This window comes from Solanum dulcamara, chromosome 1 (genome assembly GCF_947179165.1).
Source record: "Solanum dulcamara chromosome 1, daSolDulc1.2, whole genome shotgun sequence".
NCBI classification, from domain to species: domain Eukaryota; kingdom Viridiplantae; phylum Streptophyta; class Magnoliopsida; order Solanales; family Solanaceae; genus Solanum; species Solanum dulcamara.
Genome location: NC_077237.1, coordinates 25,101,688 through 25,108,900, shown reverse-complemented (window position 1 = coordinate 25,108,900; position 7,213 = coordinate 25,101,688). Strand labels below are relative to the sequence as shown.

General features: G+C 31.1%; 1 long non-coding RNA gene and 1 pseudogene across 1 annotated transcript; both read left to right on the top strand.

Moving 5' to 3' along the window:
• The first annotated feature begins 2,217 nt into the window (after window positions 1-2,217).
• LOC129887645 (uncharacterized) lies at window positions 2,218-4,376 on the top strand. The gene is made up of 2 exons (XR_008766448.1): window positions 2,218-2,374; window positions 3,561-4,376. It is a non-coding gene; the product is annotated as an uncharacterized LOC129887645 (long non-coding RNA).
• Window positions 4,377-4,927: 551 nt separating this feature from the next.
• LOC129892301 (uncharacterized) lies at window positions 4,928-6,663 on the top strand (annotated as a pseudogene).
• The last annotated feature ends 550 nt before the right edge of the window (window positions 6,664-7,213 follow it).

The window sequence follows — 7,213 nt, the reverse complement described above, 5'->3', positions numbered from 1 at the left end:
TACTTAGTTCTTTTAAATTATTTCCACTCGTGTGCATCTCCTCATTTTTTTTCTATCTCATTTGGTTATTAAGCTTAGATCCTATCTTATCTTATTGCTTTTAGTTTTCAAGATTAGTCGGCCTCTAATGCCTACTGGGTACCTGTTGTTTTGGTACTAAAACTATACTCTGCATATGTTTTTATGATGTAGGTCCGAGTACTAGTTACTAGCGCTGATTCGGGCCAACTGCAGTCTGCACCGGAGACGGAGGTGAGCTCTTGGCGTTTTGGGATCTCCCTGTCTCCGTTAGTACATATTTTACTTGTCTTTTTCTTTTGGAGACAGTCTTTATTTTCGTGGTCCACTTTTGAGACTTGTATCAGTATTTTGTAGTAGCTCTGTACTTGTGACTTTCGGGTTCTAGGAGGGAACTTATGTTTTGTTGTATATAGTTATTCATTGTGCTTCCACTTATTCCTATTGTTACTATTATTGTTTAGTATTGTTTATGTTCTATCCTTAATGCATTACTATCAGTTCTATAATATGGATTTGTTTACCTACTAGTGGGTTAGAGTAGGTGCCATCATGACTCGTGGCATCGATTCATGGCATCGATTCATGAAAAAAACTAAGTCAAAAGACTAACAATATAAAGTAGGAAAGTAGACAAGATATGAGAGAGACAAGAGATGAGAGCTTTCTTATTCTTCCAATTGTTCAAGTATATAATATGAAACCTTATGCCTCTATCTATAGTGTTACATAGAGTCATACAAAGGGTTAGTCATAAATATGGCATTATCAGGAATATAATGGAGGATGTTATGGAGATTTAAGGTTACAAGAATAATGGTCATAATGGTGGAGGTTAGCTTCATAACGGAGGGAACTAATGGAGACGATTGGCGAGAGTAATTTTTTGTTGTTTTGGACATCCACACTGTAATATTTTATACCACTCATACCTTTTAATTTGACATTGTATCATTTGTTTGCACTTAATGGAGGTCTGAATGTTAATGATTCAGATTCAACCCATTAAGTGCATTTAGTTTTTAGGTCTGAATCTGAACCATTAAGATTCAGCCCATTAAGTCTATTTCTTTCTTTTTTTTAAAAAAGCCTAATGGATCTGAAAAGTTCTGAAAGAATATGATCTGTAGGAGAATCTTAACAACATTCAGACTTATTAAATAAGTTATAAAATAATTGCATCACCTCTCTCATTCTTTGCACGTCTTTTCTCTCATTGCTACAAACTTTCTTTCTCTATTTTCTCAATCAAACATCAATTTTTTCCTCTTGAACTGGTAAGTTTTTAAAATCTTTAAAAGTAGTTTTTTTAAAATTGACAAGTTTTATGGGATGTATTGATATTTTTCAAGAACTCTTTTTGCAATGATATTTTTGGTGTATTGATGTTTATCAAGCTTTCTGATTGAAAAAAAAATATTAGCTATGATTAAAAACAATAACTACGTATAAATATTTAGGGTTTCTTATTAGAATTTTGTCTTAGGCCATTAATTTTATTGAGATATTTGATCATCAAATCCACTTGTGAGATTATACTAGATATATTGTTGTTGTTGAACTATGTACGATGAGGTATTTTATTAAAATTTTATTTTAGACCACTAATTTTATTGAGACTTTGTATGATGAAACCATGTGTGAGACTACACCATATATATTATTATTATTGAACTATGTATATACTTGATGCCTTTTATTAGAATTTTATTTTAGGCTACTAATTTTATTGAGACTCTTTGATCTTCAAACTCTCATACTCGCTTGTATGATCAAATCTACTTGTGAGAATATACTAGAAATATTATTATTGTTGAACTAGGTATATACTTGAGTTCTCTTATTAAAATTTTGAATTAGACCACAATTAATATTTAAAAATATTCATTATTTCCTTGTATATAGTTTTGACATTTGTACAATAGTAACTTGTCTTTCCAATGTTTTTAAGTTTTTAGTAAAATAAGTATTGAACTTTGCCTAATATTTTAAAATTTTAAAGTAAATATACTAGTAATATTTTTGAGAACTAAAACCAAGGTATTGTATTGCAACAAATGACTAACATTTTTTTAAACTTAAAAGAATTTTTCTAAGTTATATACTTATTGTTTAACTATATATATTCTCTAACTAAAAATTTGTTTTTGGCAACTAATTTATTGAGTTTGTTTGATCATCAAATTGACTGGTATGATCAAACTCACTTGTGAGATTACAGTAGATATATTATTATTATTTTTATATTTTAATCTCCCAAAACATGTGAATCAAAGAGTAGTAAAAAGAAGAAGTATCATAACATTTTCAGAAATATCATAACATTTTCAGAAATATCATAACATAGTACAACTAGGTTAGTTTTTGCTTCTATATTCAAAATATGAATTTTTTTAATATTTTTGATATTTTTAATCATCTTGATTGTCTTTATTTTATTATTTTTTGTTGCATCTATTTATATGTTATATTTATTATATTTTATATTTAATCTATGGAATAATTTAGTGAAAATTCAAGAGTGAGTTGGAAGAATTTGAAGGTAAATAAGACTTTTAAAAAAAATTGTATTCAAGAAATATCCTTAGGAGACTTGGAAGAATTTTAAAGCCAAACCTCTCATGACTTTATTGTTACCCAAAAAGAGATGAAGAATCATTAGGATTATTTAAAAGAAAAATATCAAGGTTAATTGCCAATTAATAAAAACTGGTAATAATTATGATCTAGCAACCAATATTAGTATAATGTCTATTAGTAAGTGGGGTGAGTACATAAATGTTAGTATTATTAATAATTTTTTTCTTCATTTTGCTACAAAATAAAGGTTCATGTTCCTTTTTAAAGTATGATCTTTTATATTTGAATATAGACTTATTTGCACATTCAAATATTGAAAACAGATAGTCTTAATCATTCATTGTTTTAGATCTAGAGACCATATTTTAATATTCATATTATATTCAGATCTAGACATCTAGATCTTGATGTATATCATAATATTCAGATGCTTATTCAGATTCAGGCGTCTGAATCTTCATGGAAACAAGTAAGGCGTAAGACGCCCTTGTTAACTAAGTACACAATATATTTTTAAGTGCATTATATTTTTATACCAAAATGTGTAAGAAAAGTTAAAATATAGGGAGAGATCACATTCTATAAATACTCCCAAGAAAAACATCTTATTCATTCTAAATTTTAGTCCCAAGAAAATTGCTTCTTCATTGTAAAAATCAGTTCGAGAAGATAAGTAATACTATTAATTTATTTTGGATTGACTACAATTTTATTTCTTAAACATTTTCTTAGATGAACTAACTTTTTATACCTTTTCACTTTAGGAGTCTTTTTTTAACTAACTACATGATATATTTTTCAGTGCATTATATTTTTATACGAAGAAAAATAATACTATTAATATATTTTTGCAACTTCCACACATGATTTTTTCTTTACATATATATATATATATATATATATATATTTATTTTATTAAAATATAAATTTGGGTAATATTTTTTATATATTTACTTATGCAGAATATCTAGAATTACTTGGACTGATTTGTGAGTTGAAATTATGGAATATGATCAACACAGTACCATATGCCGAGAGGAGTGTGATGAAGATAAAAGAAAGTTGAAGGAAAAAACGTAAAGATTCATGATCTGGAAAAATTACTAGAAAAAACAAATGAAGAATATATCAAGTTTAATAATAATCAAAATGCCGACGAGGAAGAAATCCATTATAAAGTTACTCGTCTAAATAAGCTGAAGGTGTCAGTAGTGGAAGACATCACCACAATTATCTTGATACAGGAGAAGTTCCCAACGATGTACCTATTTGTAACCCTTGACACATCTTTTAAGAAATGCAATATTGACTTACTTGATAAACTAGCTATATAGCTATTAAACATGGAACCTGGTAATTTAAGGTCACTACAGCTTATCAGTTACAAGATGGAGACTTTTTCATGGTTGATGAAACCACTGCTAAGAAGGTAGGATTCACGGTTAAGGTAATGAGAACCAAAGACTTAACTTCCATACTTTGGATTATGAAAATGAAGCTGGATATCCAAATCGGTCAAATATTTGGGTGGCTTAGAGAAAATTGTCAAATCTATGGAGATGAAGGAACTGAGAAAGAAAACAACATATGTAGCAAAACATGAGGTTATTGTGCGAAAAAGAGATGGGGTTGTTGTGTGAAACAGAGAAGACAAAATGATGGATGAGGATTGCTTTTTGAATTTATGTTTAAATACTTTGTCTGGTTTTTTTTCCTTAGATAGTGTATTAAATTGTGTAGATACCCATCTGAATAACCCCTCCTGTCCCCAAAATGCTTCAAGCCTATTTGTATTCCACATCAACGTGATGTCTCTGTGTCTTGTAACTTGATTTGATGTGTATCTTAATGATGTTTTGTAAGTGTTTGCCATCACGAATTCATGTTGTTGTTACATTATCATTACTGAAGTATCTTTTCTTATGGGAAACATTTAAATCCTTATGCTTTCCATGAAAATATAAGATTTCTTGTTTTATAGGACAAAAGCCTTAATCGCAAATTTTGTATGTTAAGTGGATGTCAAATGCTTAGGTTTGTTTAAAAAAATTGAATGCTTTTTACTTGTGTCTTTCAATGATGATGAACATTTTAACTTCTCTAATTGGTAAATTATTCCTCTAAATTTATTGATAGTATATTCTTTCTAGAGTCAAATTGACTTAATTCTTAAAGTTAACTGTTGCATGAAAGATTAGAAAATACATAAATTATGCTGCTCAAACTAATGATTACAGAAAAAATATTTAAAATATGAGATATATCACAGTTGATTGTTTTGATGAATTTGTCAGATATATCATTATTATTTTAATTGTATCAAATGTATATGGATGGCAGAGTAAATTCAAAGTTGTTGGTTCTCATTTTTTATAGAAAATATGCAGCCCACTCCATTTTTTATGTGAGCTTTGTTATTTCAGATGCACAGAGTTTAGAAGGTTGAGACCATCATTTTCAAAAAGTAATAATCTATGATTGGGCAACAAAAAGGAATTTTTGGAACTATGGTATTATTATAATGTCGATTTTGGTAGTCCAATTTATGGAAAAAAATAAACATGCAGCCTGCATTATATATACCAAGATCTAGTGAAGCACACAAAATAATATGGGTGTCTCTGGAGCTATGCCTCTGTCTTTACCAAGTTTGTCGAAGTTGGAGGAGAAATTTCCCAAATTGCCAGATTCTCTTCATGTTACTCGAGAAGGAGCTAACTACTAACCTCATTTCTCCACGAGCAATTTCATTGATGTATAAGAGTGGAATGGTAGGGCATCTATTGTCATATACTTCTAGACTCCACAAAGATTTTCACTTTTCACCTACCTCTTCTCAAGAAACTCAAACGCGTTATTATCCATTTATATAAAGTGGGGCTTCTATGACAGCCGTACAAGCTTCACTCTCTAATGTAGATTCTATCTTATTGGATGATTATCCCTCAGGTACAAATAAAATCCCTGGAGTAAAGATTCATTTCATGAGTTTCTTGCTTTTCTTAAAAATGTTCCTGTTCAAAATGGCCAAGTGGAAACCCTCGTCGGCTTTATAGCATGTGATGACCATGCTAAGAGATTTGGTTAGCAGGAATTGGCTGATCAACTAATTAATCATGATGACACTCTCGGTCTTGGTTCAAGCTTGAGTGATATCCTAGAGGATGTCAATTTTCCTGATCCAGAATATAAGGTTTGTTCCATATTCTTTGCCCTATTTTATGAAGCTAGGAAAAGAAAGAGAAAGGAAGGAAAACTAGAAGGAGAGTAAACAAATGAGAAACTAGAAGAAGAAAGCATTATTTCCAAGAAACAAATGGTATTATATATTTCTTAGTAGTATTATGTGATTGCTTTACTAAATTCTATTTTAAAGGCTTCATAGGCACGTGGAGTTTAGAGTTCACTCAGTTTTATCTTTCAAAGTTATGTTTTAAACAATCTTTATATATGCAGAGCATTTTGAGATTATTTATGAGAATTAGCATTCATATAAATTGCATGCCCATCATTGTTATACTATTTAATTGAGTTGAGTCTTTCGCAGATTAGTTAGCCAAGCCAAGGCTTCGGTTGGGAACTAGCAATGGTTTTTGAGTGCCTTCCATACCTAGGGTGTAGACTCAGGGTGTGAAAAACTTGGTATAAGAGCCCAGAGTTCAAGAGTCGTAGGTTGTCTACAAAGCCAAGTATATTAGAGTCCTCCTTATCTGTGTGAAGCGCTCTACATCTATAACAGGGAGGCTATAGATCTTGAGGAAATTTTCCCACCTCTTTCATGCTTTAGTTAGTTTGATAGAGTTTAGCTCTATAAAATATCCTTCTAATTTATGTATTTGTCATTTTCAGATCATTGTTTCAAAATGCACTCCCAGTCAAAGAAACGTCATCGACAAGGAGATTCCACCAACGGCTATGCCTCCATTATGTAGAATGCAGACAATGAATAGGGCCAGAGCATCTGAGTGTGGGGATGGCAATGGAGGTCAGGAAGTTCCACAAACTGCTCACGCTTCCTTCACTTCTATGGCCGAGTTTAGGGGAGCTATCACTATATTTATCTAATTGATGGCTACTTAATCATGTTGTTAGAGTACTTCAGTCCGTAGCTCTATTTCTCAAGAGCCATCAGCTTCTACAAGGATTAGGGACTTTTTGAGGATGAGCCCACCAGTCTTCATCGGATCCAAAGTTGATAAGGATTGTTAGAACTTCATTTATGAGATATGGAAGTCCTCAAATCTATGCATGCGACCGAGATTGAGGGAGGTGATCTTGTTTCCTATCAACTTAAGTATGTTGGAAATGTCTAGTATAATCAGTGGAGGGAGAGTCATGGTAAGGATGTTGAGCTTGCTGCTTGGGATGAGTTTTGGAGCACATTTCTTGAAAATTTCTTTCCTTAGGAGCCAAGTGAAGAAAAAGTTCAGGAGTTTGTGAATTTAAAGCAAGAGGGGTTGACTATAAAAGATTGCAACTTTGAGTTCACCAAGCTGTCCTGCTATGCTCCAGAGATGATTCTTGATGTGAGTGCAAAGATGAGAAAGTTTTTCTCTAACCTGGGTAAATATGAGAAAGTTTTTCTCTAACCCAGGGAACATTATTGATTTCATAC